The sequence below is a fragment of the Ursus americanus genome, chromosome 28 (genome assembly GCF_024610735.1).
Source record: "Ursus americanus isolate L20-20 chromosome 28, mUrsAme1.1.p, whole genome shotgun sequence".
Lineage (NCBI taxonomy): Eukaryota > Metazoa > Chordata > Mammalia > Carnivora > Ursidae > Ursus > Ursus americanus.
In genome coordinates, this window is record NC_142154.1 from 31,271,828 (window position 1) to 31,285,779 (window position 13,952).

At 39.2% G+C, this 13,952-nt stretch overlaps 1 protein-coding gene across 8 annotated transcripts in view; it reads left to right on the plus strand.

The window, feature by feature from the left end:
• Nucleotides 1–13,952, plus strand: part of MYO9A (myosin IXA) — a 282,647-nt gene that overhangs the window by 183 nt on the left and 268,512 nt on the right. For 5 of the 8 annotated variants that reach the window (XM_045795281.2, XM_045795285.2, XM_045795289.2 and 2 more), the window contains exon 1: nucleotides 425–563. The exons of 1 other annotated variant lie outside the window; for it this stretch is intronic. The gene's annotated coding sequence lies outside the window, so the exon portion shown is untranslated. Of the gene's footprint in view, nucleotides 1–18; nucleotides 86–424; nucleotides 564–10,728; nucleotides 10,794–13,952 lie in introns of those variants that run through there. 2 more of the 8 variants (XM_045795283.2, XM_087856814.1) reach the window with 2 other exon arrangements.

Genomic DNA, 13,952 nt, shown 5'->3' on the forward strand with positions numbered 1-13,952 from the left:
GCCTGCGTTACTCTCTGGCGGCGTCACGTGCGGGGGCTGGGACAGCAGGCTGGCCGGCTCCCGCAGGCGGTAGGGGGCGTGGGAGGTAAGTGCGCGCGCGCCTGCTCTTCTGCAGCCGGAGAGTCGCGCGGGGCGGGGCCGCGTGCGCGGGGTCGGGGGCGCGCGGGCCTGAGCGGACGAGGACTCGGCGGCGGTTGGCGGTGGCTGTTGAGAGTACCGCAAGGACTGTGAGAGGCGGCGGCGGAGGCACCCGCGGCACCGGCACCGGCACCAGCAGAGGCAGCGACAGCGGCTGAGGCGGCGGTCCGACGCGTGCTCTCTGGGCGGGGTGCGGCGGGGGATGTGCCTGCCCGGGCCGGGCGGAGTCTCTCTGACAGGGCGGGGGATGCGCGGCGGCCGCTCTCCCAGACCCTGAGGCTGCTGGGCCCACCCTCCCGGAACCGTCCGACCCTCGGTGGCCTCAGTCTCTGCTGTCTCCGGCGGCCTGGCCCTGGGGCCGCGGGTGGGAGGTGGCTTCTGGCGAAGAGGAGGGGGCTGTGGTGGCCACCGCGGCGGAGCCCGAGGTAAGACCCGCCCAAGCCGCCCAGCGGCCCTGTCTCCCGGCCCGGCCCACGTCTCTGTCTCGCTCTGTGGCTCCTGCGGGGCCGCCCCGCCCCGCCCCAGCGGAGACGCCCCGCGAGCGGGTCTGCCCGGGAGCCTCCCAGACACCCGATCGCTAGCCGAGTCCCTGGTAGACCCCACCCATCGTATCTTCCATTGGCCAGACAGCATTCCGGCCCGCCAGCCCCCCGGCGGTTCTGTCACGGGCCCACCACCCCAGCACAGCCCATTAGAAATCCCCTCGGACTCTCTTAGGACTCTTAATGGAGCCTCCAGACTCCGTTACGGCCTCCCGTAAGCTGACCCGGTCACATTTCCTCCGAGACCCAGTCGCGGCTGCCCCCTAACCCATAGCGACCCCCAGCTCCACGGCAGATCCATCGCAGCCCACCCCCTTCCTGCTGACCCTTCCCTCCCAGTTTGCTCCCCGTCAGCCCTCCCCACCACTTCGGCTTTGGGGTAGGCTGTTTGGTGATGCTCTCACCTCCCAGGGGATCTGGTCAGCCCCTCTGTAGACACCATCAGACAGCAGCCTCTTGCCTAGCCCTTCCCGCGGGCTGACCTTGTTATCTTTCTCTTTTCTTTGGTTGAAAGGGCTTGCCATTAAATCCTGAAGGGATGTTTGCTTAATTTAGTGTCCCCCCCCCCCGCCCGTGGGGCTTAAGGGGACCAACTGACACCCGTGTTTGGAGGGTTTAATCTGGTGGCCGAGGAGGGAGGGACAGGGAAGAGTGTGGAAGCCCAGGGTAGAAGGTGTGTGTGCTAAGAGAATGTCACACAACCTGCCTCTCATCTTGTCTCTTCTGTAGAATGTGTGACATTTAGGGACCTCTGTAAGGATTAAATCACATTACACTAAGGGATGTGACAGTGTCTCCATGTCATATCATTTGCTTCACCTTCCTGTAGATTTTTACGCCTTTTTTTCTCTATTTTTGAATGATACCGGGAGATTGTTTTTTATAATGTGTTATTTTGAATTTGCTGGAAAAATAAGTTCTGTAGGTTTCCTTAATCCCTGAAGATTTTAATGTCAATTTAATAATAAATTTCTGCTCCTTGGTGCGGCTGTCTTGCTCTTCTAAGGACCAAGTACAGTTATCATGTAGTGTTGACTGATGTCATTACCAACAGCCTCCTCAGCAGTAGTGAAATAGGAATAAAATTTTGTTTGTGGAAGTTGAACTTCTGAGTTGTCAAGAAGGAAACGTAATGTTATATTAAATGATCAGTACCTAATGTTAACGGTATAGGGATGAAGTACAGTGAGGTTTTTGTAGTTAGTACTTTTAAAATTTTTATTTTATGTGTATGAAGCTGAGGAGGGAGAACATATTAAAATTATAGGTAATAACTAGACATAGTATAAAAGTCAAGAGATTCAAAAGAGTATGCAGTAAAAAGTTTTTCTTCCCCCTATATCCGCCAACCATCCCTTTTCACTCTTTAGAGGCAACCTCTATTTCCATCTTTATGTGGGTCCTTCTGTGATATTTCTAGCATATACAAACCTATACATTCTCAAATTTCTGTTCTTTTTTTTTTTTTTTTTAAGATTTTGTTTATTTATTTGAGAGAGAGAGAGAGATTGATCACGAGCAGGGCGGGAAGGGTAGAGGGGGAAGCATACTTCCCGCTGAGCAGGGAGCCCAACAGGGGACTTGATCCCAGGACCCCAGGATCATGACCTGAGCTGAAGGCAAATGCTTAACTGGCTGAGCCACCCAGGCGCCCCTCAAATTTATATTCTTAAATATATTTATATTCTTGAAAAGCACCACAAATACTTTATACTCTATAGCCTCCTGTACACTCTAAAGCTTCCCCCCCTCCTCCACCCCCTACTTAATAATGGATCCTAGAAATCATACAACAACAGTACATATGGAAATGCCTCATTTATGGGCTGGATAGTATTGTTTTGATGATCTTGAGATTATTTTTAGTCTTTGCTTTTACAAACAACGCTACATGCTTTTCTTTGAAATGTGAGTCCCAAGTAATTATCAGGATTTCAAATTTTCTGGTGACTGTCTTGTATTGAATTTACAAAAAAGGATGTAACTAAAGTTCTCATTGAACTTCTGAGCTTCCATGGAGTGACTAGCTTTGATGATGACTATGATATTTATCAAATAGATTACTGAAGGATATAAAGTAGGGGACTGAAATCAGTTTGGCATCTTTAAAAGGTCACTGTGGCTGCAGTGAGTAGAGTGGATTAAAGAGTAGTCTAAGACTAAAGGCAGGAGTATCAGGCAAATGATGATAGTGGGTCTGGATTTGGGTATTGGAAGTAGACAGGACTTGGTGATTTCATTGGATTTCGGATTTAGGGAAAAGGTTCATAGAAGATTTAGGTTTCTAGCTTGTACCTTTCACTGAAATGGGAATCAATATGAGGGAGGAATGGGATTTTTATTTTTATTTTTGTCAAGAAAGAAGAATTTAATTTGTGACAAGTGGCTTTGGGTGATTGATTATACTTCTGTCAGAGCTTGATGGCCAAGAGGCAGCTGGATTTGTGGCTTAAGTTCATTATCAACTTCTGGAATGGTAGTAATAGATTTTGGGGGCAAAAGGTATAAATGAGAAAAGAAAAGATTATAGGACAGATATCTAACATTTACAGTGTAGGTAGAGTTGAATGTCTAAAGCTAGTAAATTAAGTGATTAAATTCTTTAAAGAATCTTATTATAGTTCAAGTATCAATAGTGAGGTTCACTGTCTAACATGTGATTTAAGTTTTTTCTCTTAGTTAACGTTAGTGGTAAATAGCTTATGAGGGAAATGGAATAAACTTAGATTTTTTTTAAAGTAAAACTTCAGTAGAAATTAGTACTATAAACCCATCTTTTCTAATCATTTGGATTTTGCTATTGTAGAAGTTGGTTCAGTCATCGTTTGTGGAGAAGTACAGGATGTTTGAAAATATGGTTGCCAAAAATACCAAGTTTCTTAGTTTGCATGATTTTTTAAATTATATTAACTTAGTTTAAAATAAATATTAGTCATTGAATTTTGGGTCATGTTTTAAAATCTAACATCAACTTTATGTATTCCTCAGCCTAGAGCTGCTGTATAGATAGATCTCTCTCCTTAACTCTAGACCCCTGTGAATCACTGCTAGTGGACTTCTCCACTTGGATTTACATTTCACAAGCACTTCAGCCTTGTACAGAATAAAACTCTTTCTCTGCTTCTCTTCCTTCCAAAAAGGAGGGGGTAGAGGGAGACAAACTTCAACAAAAATTTTTGTTTTTGATTTCCTATCTTGATGAATTGCACCACTCTTGTCTCCAGAAGTCTTCAGGAACCTGTGAATCATCCTCCACTCCGTACCTTACTATCAATATCATTAGGTCCTGTACATTCTCCCTCATGATATTTCAGATAATTTCTTATTGCTATTTTTGTTGTTTCTACTATATTTTTTAAAAAGATTTTGCTTGTTTATTTGAGAGAAAGCAAGTAAGAGAGAGAGAGCACAAGAAGGGGGGAGGGTCAGAGAGAGAAGCAGACACCCCGCTGAGTGGAGAGCACGAAGTGGGGCTCAATCCCAGGACTCTGGGATCGTGACCTGAGCTGAAGGTAGACACTTAACCGACTGAGCCACTCAGGCACTCCGTTTCTATTTTATTTTAACCTCAGATGTCTGTTGTGCTCCCGTATTGCTAAGTGGTCTTGTTGCTTTCTGTTTTCTGCCTCTGGTTTTGCCCTACCCTCCAGTTCATTCTCTGCACTACTGCCAGATTAGGTGTTCTAAAATGCTTTTAGTTAGGCTCTTTCATTTGCAAAGAAGAGACTCAAGTTACAGTGAGTAGTAGAGTGCTTTTTGAAAGGAAACATGCACAAGGGAACATAGGAAAAGTTAAACAACTTAAGAACAGGAGTTTAATAAATAAAACTAGAGGCAGGAAAAGACAGATTTCACTCTAGTGTTCTACGGTTAACTTGTCTTAGCTACTTTATTTCTTTCTGACTTAACTTTTTCTCAGTTACTCCAGTTTTTCCTCCTCTATCTCCCAGCTTCCATTTATTCCTAACTCCTGCTTCCTTAGAACTACTGTGTCACTCCTGTGCCAATATTTTGCCTCCTGGATGCTCTTGTTTTAACTTGAGCTCCTGTTTGCTAACTTCTTCCTTCTCCCTGGGATTTTCTGGTTTGAATTCCTAAGAAGCAATCTCTTTGGCTCAGCTCTTTTTCTCATGGGCTGCTAGCAAGCTTGTATACTTGGGTCATGTGATCACTCCTGGCCATTTAGTGTTGACCATGTGTTTATTTGTGCATGTGGGTGTGGGGCAGGATCATAATGCTGAAAAGCATGGGCTGGTGTGCAGGCTGATTTCTCGCAAAATGGGATTGCAAGCATGGCACACACTGTAATTGACATTTGTAGTACAAATACAAATCTGATCAAGTCCTTTCCTATTGAAAGATCTTTAGTGCTTTCTCACTGCTTTCTGGATAAAGCTTAACTGTGGCATGGCATGTATGAGATTCTTCCTGACCTGTTACTTCTTTAGGCTTTCCTTTCTTGCTCTCTTCCTTAATTCTTTGATCCACCCTTATTGAACTGAGGTTTCTGCTCAGATAAAGTACTTTTTCTCTTGTCTTTGCATCTCTGTTCCTTTCCTGTCTTTCCCTTCTCCCATTCAGGACTCAGTACAGTTATATCTTCAGGAAGCGTTTTTTCTTTAACCTCCTCTAGGTTGAGTTAGATGCCACTCCTGTATGCTCTTACATAGTGCCTACTTCTGTCATAGCTCCCTAATGAAATTCCTAATTACTTGTCTATTTTCTTCACTGGGCTTTAACTTCTTTGGTATCCCTATACTATAGGAAGGAAGGTTTTTAGATTGGGGATTTAAAATACATACATAAGCTTTTTATAATTATAAAGTATACAAAAAAGTACACAGATCTTAAATGAATTTTTACCAAGTAAACACACCAATGTAATCAACACCCATATTAAGATGCAGAATATTACAACTCCATAAGCCACCTCATGCCCTCTTCTAGTCACTAATCCAGTTCAAAGAGGATTTAATTTTAAATGGGAAAAACTCTTAAACATACATATTTTTCTACATATTTTGTATGTATCTTTAGACATAAAAGAGACAGATATTGGGATTTTGATCCTATAGAAAGAACAAACGTAAGTTATGTTGTAGAAGTGTAATTTTAGCATACATGTATGCAGCAGACAAATTTAAAATCGCGTTGTACTAATATTCTAATATTCAGTTGTGGGATTTTTGTATTTAGGTAGATTTTTTTGTTTATAAGTTTAATATTTTAGAGTGCCAAAAAATATCATAGATCAAAGAATATTTGTTGAAAATCGCCTGTTAATTTTGAATGGTGAACTTGCTGGAGATGTGTATAGTAAACATGTAAAGCTCTTTCCAAATGGTGTTTGGCCTCTGAGTTTTAATGTGAATTATGTTGCTAACATATTTTGGCAGTGGGGTCATCCAGCGGGCAACTGGAGTGTAATTTTACATGTACGGTGAGGAAAGTACTAGCTGTCCTATGTCATAGACAGCTGGCTTGCTAAGAATTGTTCTTTTTTACAACCAGCAATAATTTTAGTGTGTATTTTTTCTTTTTCTCAGTTTTGATTTTTCTTTAACATTATGTAGCTCTTTGAATCTGAAGGTATTTTTTTAAACATACTTTTTCTTTAGATGGACTTTTCTGTCTATAAATATTAAATCCATTAAGGCCAGTTAAGTGGAAAGAGTACAGACTTTCAAACCTGGGTTTCCAGTGACCTCAATTCAACTTCCAGCCTCATCACTTATAAGCTGTCATTTATAGGCAAGTCACTTAACATTTCTGAGCTTCAAGAATGTTCATTTCTCAAATTGGAGATATTTACCTGAGACAAGATTATCATTAAACACTTGATGTAAAACAGTAGGCACATAGTTGATATTCAACAAGTCTTCTCCCCCCCCCCCCCGCAAATGTGTCTATTATCATATTTAAATAGGAGATCAGAAATTTAAAGAATTTCGGGGCGCCTGGGTGGCACAGCGGTTAAGCGTCTGCCTTCGGCTCAGGGCGTGATCCCGGCGTTCTGGGATCGAGCCGCACATCAGGCTCCTCTGCTATGAGCCTGCTTCTTCCTCTCCCGCTCTTCCTGCTTGTGTTCCCTCTCTCGCTGGCTGTCTCTATCTCTGTCAAATAAATAAATAAAATCTTTAAAAAAAAAAAAAAAAAAGAAATTTAAAGAATTTCATTGTGTGACATTTAGAATAAATGGCTAATCAAAGTTTGTTGCTAATAGAAGTAAATCTTAGAAAGATAGTTGGCTAGCTGTCTTTCAAGTGTGATCATACTTTTGAAATAAAGAAATTTCAAAGAAATGCTTTTTTGATTTTTTTACTAATAGTTTAATAGATGTTTTAGAATGTATTTTGACTCATGGTGAGGTATCATAAGAAAATGTTCTGTTTGCCAATGACAAACATTCCTTAAATCATTGACAGATTGTAGTACTATTGCTGTTTGTAGTATGTGAGTATTTGTTTGAAATCTGTTTACTTACTTTGATCAGATGATAGTGGGCTGAGTAATCTCTGGATTTTTTTCTTTTTTAAATGTAAGGGAGAAAGTTCTTCAGGTGACTGTGTAGATACGTGTTTATAAACGATTTTAAGATCATATTTTTTCCTTGCTTGTAGGTCCCTTGCTGCCTCTCCCCTCTTTTTTTAAATAATAAAACACTTAGAAAATATTGAAAAGTTGAACAGTTAGAACAAAGGTCATTGATGTATCTGCCACCTAGATTCAGGTTACCAATAGCCATCCACATTTGCTTTATTGTTTTCTATATGTATGTGCACTTGTATACTTTCACTGAACCTTTTGAAAGCTGCGAATATTATATTTACCTCAAAATACTTCAGTATATATCTCCTAAGAAAATAGATATTCTTGGGGTAGCTGGCTGGTTCAGTCAGAAGAGCTTGTGATTCTTGATCCTTGGGGTCATGAGCCCAAGGTTGGGTGTAGAGATTACTTAAATAAATAAAACTTAAAAAAAAAAAAAAAAGAAAATAGATATTTTCCACAACACCACTGTGCCATTACCAACACCTAAGAAAAATAACAGTAATTTCCTGGTAGCATTTAATAGTCTATGTTTAAATTTTTCCATTTGTTCCATAAAATTATTTTTTTCAGACCAGAATTCAGTCAAGATTTTTGCATTGCAATTGATTATCTTTTTAGTCTCTTTTAATCTAGAAAAGCTCCTTCCTCCACTCCTCTTCTTAAGATACTGACATTTCTTTTGAGAAGATCAGATCATTTTCTTGTAGAATGGCCTGCTTTCTAGAGTTATCTGATTGTTTCTTTGTGCTTTTGTTTTACTTGTTCCTTCGTTCACTGTGTATCTTATAAACTGGAAGTTATATTTTAAAGGCTTGATTAGATGCATGTTAAAAAAGTTTTGGCAAGAATACATCATAGGTGATGTTATATTTCATGTTACATATTATGGGGGGTACATACTATCACTATTAGTGATAGAAGTTTTATGAAGTTTAAGGTTGGTGTTTGCTGTCTGTCCATTGTAGAATTATATTTTTCTTGCTATGATCATCAAGTACAATAATCTGTGGGGGTGATACTTTAATACCACATAAAATTCCATTCTTAAGTATGCTTTACCTTCTAATATTAGCATCCTTTATTGAACCTTAGGCAAATCAATTATTTAATTGAAGGTTGAAAATTGGTGATTTTTCTAATTCTGTAATTCTTTTACGCTTATTAGCTATCATTCTTTAGTTAACAAGAGCTTATAACCTTCCATCAGCTGGATGTGAACTATAGTTCCTCCTAAAGGGCAGAGTAAATAAATGCTTAATTCTTTCTCATCTAATTTTCAGAGTGAGCGGTTGGTCTAATGGTGATCTACAGTGGTGACAATGAATGGTTTTATGTTCTCTTGGATTTTTATTTGTTGTATTATAGTGAGTTACAGACATTGTTTTTTTGATGCTGCAGTTGTCTCAAATAAGAACATTGGGAGCCCCTCCAAGCATACTCGTCAGTTCTTTTTTTTTTTTTTTAAGATTTTATTTATTTATTTTAGAGAGAGAGTGGGTATGTGCAAGAGAGCACGAGCAGGGGGAGGGGCGGAGGGAGAGGGAAAGAGAGAATCTCAAGCAGACTCCGTGCTAGGTGTGGAGCTTGACTTGGGCTTGATATCACAACCCTGAGATCATGACCTGAGCCGAAGTTAAGAGTCAGATGCTTAACCTACTGAGTCAGCCAGGAGCCCCTCCTCAATTCTTTTTGCATAAATGCACTATTAGTCTTTGAGTGAGTCCTTACTTTTGGGTATAAGATATGTTGGCTCACCATGGCCTTTTCCTGTTTTAGACTGCAATGAGCAGTTTCTCTAAGGAGCTCTGTCTCCTTACAGTGGAGGATGATATTTAGAAACCAGTATCTGGATGCTAAGTACGCTCCTTGTTCTGGGGCTGTCATTGCTTCTAGGTCTTGTCTGGAGGGGGATAAAAGTATGAGGTCATTATTGATTTTAACTCAAATTTAACACTGTGGGGTTTCTTTCTTCAGTCTTTTTTTTTTTTTAAAGTTCGGTTTTAATCTCTTTTACATTGAAAATCTTAGTTTTTATTAGAATTGAGATATATATATATCTCAATCTATTTATTTAAATTATACCTAAAGTAGTTTCAAAATAAATAAACCTATTCAGTGAAGCTTAAGATTTCTTTGCATTTCACTTTGTCCTTAGAATGTATCCTACTAAGGATATACTTTTTGTTAATACTATATTTAAAAGTCACTTGAAATAATTATTTCTCAGTGTGATCGTTACCAATTTAATGTGTATGTAGTTAGATCCATTTGTTTTTCATTTTAGGGTTTGCTTCCCTCGGTTTTTTGGTTTAATGTTGCCCTTTGAATATATGAAATACTTACATAGTTCAAAAGGAGAAACCAAATGAAAAAGTGTATGTAGGAATCTCATTTTCACCCCTTCTCTCTTCTACTCTGTTTCCTCCTTGCTCTCCCATAAAGGTAACCATTTTTGTGAGTTTTTGATCAGTCATTCCAGTATTTTTTTTCTTTCAAAAATAAGATGTATATATGTATTCTCCCTTCATATGCCAAAGGTTGGTGTGTGTGTGTATGTATGTGTATATGTGTGTGTATCTATCTATATATACTGTTCTGTACCTCTTTTTTTTTTTTTTCTCCACTTAAACTATTCTGGAGAGCACTCCATATTGGTACATTCCCATCTTTCTCATGGAGGCATAATATTCTGCTGTGTTGATATACCATAATTTTATGAATGAATCTGGATCTGATATTTGTGTTTAATCTTTTAGATTAATAAGTAATACATATGGAATAAATTAATTAAAAAATAAAGTTTCTTCCCCTAAGTAATTGAGAAGGAGTTGATTTTTTCCAGAGAGCCTATAATTTGAGGAGGCTTTATTGTATTTTTTGTTTGTTTTGTTTTATTTTTTTTGTTAAGAGAATTTCAGAAGTAGATATATCTTGGGACATAGGTACACTTTCTTGCCCCTAAATATTAGGTAATTGGTCTCAGTGTTACTCTGCTTCAATTGTATGAAACCTGGGTCAGACAATAGATGATTTACTTGTTTTTTCTCCCTCTGCTTCTTGGCTTCTTAAAGCATTAGAACTAAAGATCTGATGTCCTGCCTGCTTTCATGTAAGGATAATTCAAGTTCTGTCTCCGCTGTTTTTTTCCACAACTTCCCTCTCCCTGACTTTAGCTTTTCTTCTTCCTCTTTTCTGCCTTAAACCTCTCAGATTTTAGATCCCAAACATTCAGTGACAGTTGCTGACGGTCGGATGTATAGTAAGATGTATACTATGAGTATAAAGAGTAAGAGATCAGGAATATTAAAGGGAGAGGAAAGGGTACCTGTTAGAATAGAAGGAATTCAAGCTCTGGGGCTTATGAAATAGAAATTAGAAGTTAGGGGACCTAGCCGTTCAGATTTAAATTGTCTTTTACTCCAGTGATTGAAAGTAATTTGTTTCATTTATTGGGTTTTTTAACTTGAAGTATAGTTGACATGCAATGTTGTATTAGTTTCAGGTGTACAACATTGGGAATCTACAGTTCTATACATGACCCATTAGGCAGTGTTCACCATGGTAAGTGTATTTACCATCCGAATTTGTTTCATTTAGTGATTTGAGTATCTACCATAAGCAACTTCGGAGGATAAAAAAATTATATAATTATAGTAGTTTTTTTTTTTAATGCACAATAGGTACCATACTTACATAGGTTACTTTATTAAATTACCATAGTAGTTGTATGCAGTTGTGGCTTTTCCTCTTTATTCATATATATAGGAGAGTGAATAAAACTTGCAGTTTAAAGAAAATTGTGAAGTAAATATTTGTGTTGTCATCACTCAGGCCAACAAACCAGGATTGCCTCCCCCGTACCTCTCCTTTCCCTTGCTCTTTCCCCCCCCCCAAAGATTTTATTTATTTGATAGAGAGAGACACAGCGAGAGAGGGAACACAAGCAGGGGGAGTGGGAGAGGGAGAAGCAGGCTTCCCGCTGAGCAGGGAGCCTGATGCGGGGCTCAGTCGCAGCATCCTGGGATCAGGACCTGAGCCAAAGGCAGGTGCTTAACGACTGAGCCACCCAGGTGCCTCTTGTTGATATACATTCCCCCTTTGTGGAAGTAGTTAACACCCTAACTTTTTTTTTTTTTTTAAGATTTTCTTTTTATTTTTTGGAGAGAGTAAGAGAGAGAGAGAACCAGAGAGAAAACCAAAGAGAACGAGTGGGGGAGGGACAGAGGGAGAGGGAGAAGCAGACTCCCAGCTGAGCAGGGAGCCTGATGCAGGGCTGGATCTCAGGACCCTGCGGTCATGACCTGAGCTGAAGGCAGACGCTTAACCGACTGAGCCACCCAGGTGCCCCATGCCTTAATTTTTTGATTATCATTTTTTTGCTTTGCATCGTAATTTTGAATCTCAGGTTACATATTCATAAACAAAATAGTTTAGTTTTGCTTTTTGAACTTCATATAATATTTTATGTGATTTAAAAAATTGAGTTCAGGGTGGCCTGAGTGGCTCCATTGGTTAAGCATCCGACTTTTGATTTCTACTCAAGTCGTGATGTCAGAGTCGTGAGATTGAGCCCCGTGTGGGGCTCTGTGCTGGGCGTGGAGCCTGGTGAGGCAAGTCTCCCCACATTGCGCTTGTTCATCAGGAGAGTCTTGGCTGTTTTTGGCCCATTGCACTTTCATATATGTATATGTTTGAATCACTGTGTCAAATTCCACACACAGACACACACACTAAATAATCCAATGTAAAAACAACATTTGGGATTTTTATTGAGACTTAATTGATTCTATAGATTAATTCGGGGAGAACTGACATTTTTCCAACATTGAGTCTTCGAGTCTATGAACATGGGTGTCTTTCCATTTCTGTAATGATTCATAATTAAGTCTCATTTTTTCAGTAGATGCTTTGTCCATTATGTGTTAGATTCTTGAGCACTTCGTATTTTCTGATGCAATTTTAAGTAGTGAAATCTTTAAAAGATTATTTTCTAATTGTTGCTGGTATATAGAAATATGAAACTAATATCAATTTATATGTTTCTTTTTTCTTTTTATTTCCTTGCCATACCTTTCATCCCAGTGACAATTCATTCCGTAACTAGAAGACTGTACCTCCTACTCCCCTTCACCCATTTTGCCCAACCCCCAAACCCCCTCCCTGTGGCAACCACCACTTCTCTGTATTTATGGGTCTGTTTCTGCTTTTTTTTTGTTTGTCCATTTTTTTAGATTCCACATATGAGTGATGTCATATGATATTTGTCCTTCTCTGTTTGATTTATTCCACTTACATAATATTCTCTAAGCCCATCCATATTGTTCCAGATGGCAAGATCTCATTCTTTTTTATGGATGAATAATATTCTGTTTTATACACACACACACACACACACACACACACACACACACATACACACACATATGTATACAACATCTTCTTTATTCGTTCATCTATTGAGGACACTTAGGTTGTTTCCATATCCTGGCCACTTGTAAACAGTGCTGCACTAAACATAGGGGTGCATATATCTTTTCAAATTACTGTTTTGTTTTCTTTCTTTCTGGTAAATACCCAGTAGTAGAATTATTGGATCATATGGTATTTCTATTTTTAATTTTTTGAGGAACCTCCATACTATTTTCCACAATGGCTGAACCATTTTGCATTCCCACTAGCAGTGTACGAGGATTCCTTTTTCTCTACATCCTCTCCAACACTTATTTCTTGTCTTTTTGGTTCTAGCCATTCTGACAAGTATAACGTAATACCTCATTGTAGTTTTAATTTGCATTTCCCTGGTGATTAGTGATTTGAGCACCTCTTCATGTGTCTGTTGGCCATCTGTATGTCTTCTTTGGAAAAATGTCTGTTTAGGTCCTCAATTTGTAACTGTTAAATTATAAAATTAACCAGAGTTTATAGATTCTTTTAAAATTTTCCATATACATAATTATGTCATATGCAAATAAGAACAGTTTTGTTTCTTCTTTTTTTTTTTTTTTTAAGATTTTATTTATTTATTCGACAGAGATAGAGACAGCCAGCGAGAGAGGGAACACAAGCAGGGGGAGTGGGAGAGGAAGAAGCAGGCTCCTAGTGGAGGAGCCTGATGTGGGGCTCGATCCCATAACGCCGGGATCACGCCCTGAGCCGAAGGCAGGCGCTTAACCGCTGTGCCACCCAGGCGCCCCTTGTTTCTAATCCTTATGCCTTTTATTATTTTTTCTTGGCTTCTGATGCTGCTTAGGATCACCAGTAGTATAATGTTGATAGAAGTAGATAGGGGTCATCTTTATCTTGTTCCTGATACCAAAAGAAAACTGTTTAGGCTTTCCCCAATAACTATGCTGTAGGTTTTTGTAGGTACCTTTTATCAAATTAAGGACGTTTTCTTCAATTCCTAGTTTGTGAAGACTCCTTTTGAGATATGAATAAGTATTGAATTTTTAGGGATTTCTTAAAATATGGTTGATTAGAATAATTGGCCATCTGTTAGTAATATCGGATTTATCTTTGCTTTCTTGGGATATGCCTAACTTGGTTATAGTATATTATACTTACAATGCTGGTTTTTGTTTGCTAATATTTGTTTGGAATTTTTGCATACAAGTTCAGGGGTAAGATTGGCTTATGATTTCTATTTCTAGTCTGGTCCTTGCCAGAATTTTTGATTTGAGAGTTATGCCAGCTTCATAAAAAGAATTCGGAAGAATTTAT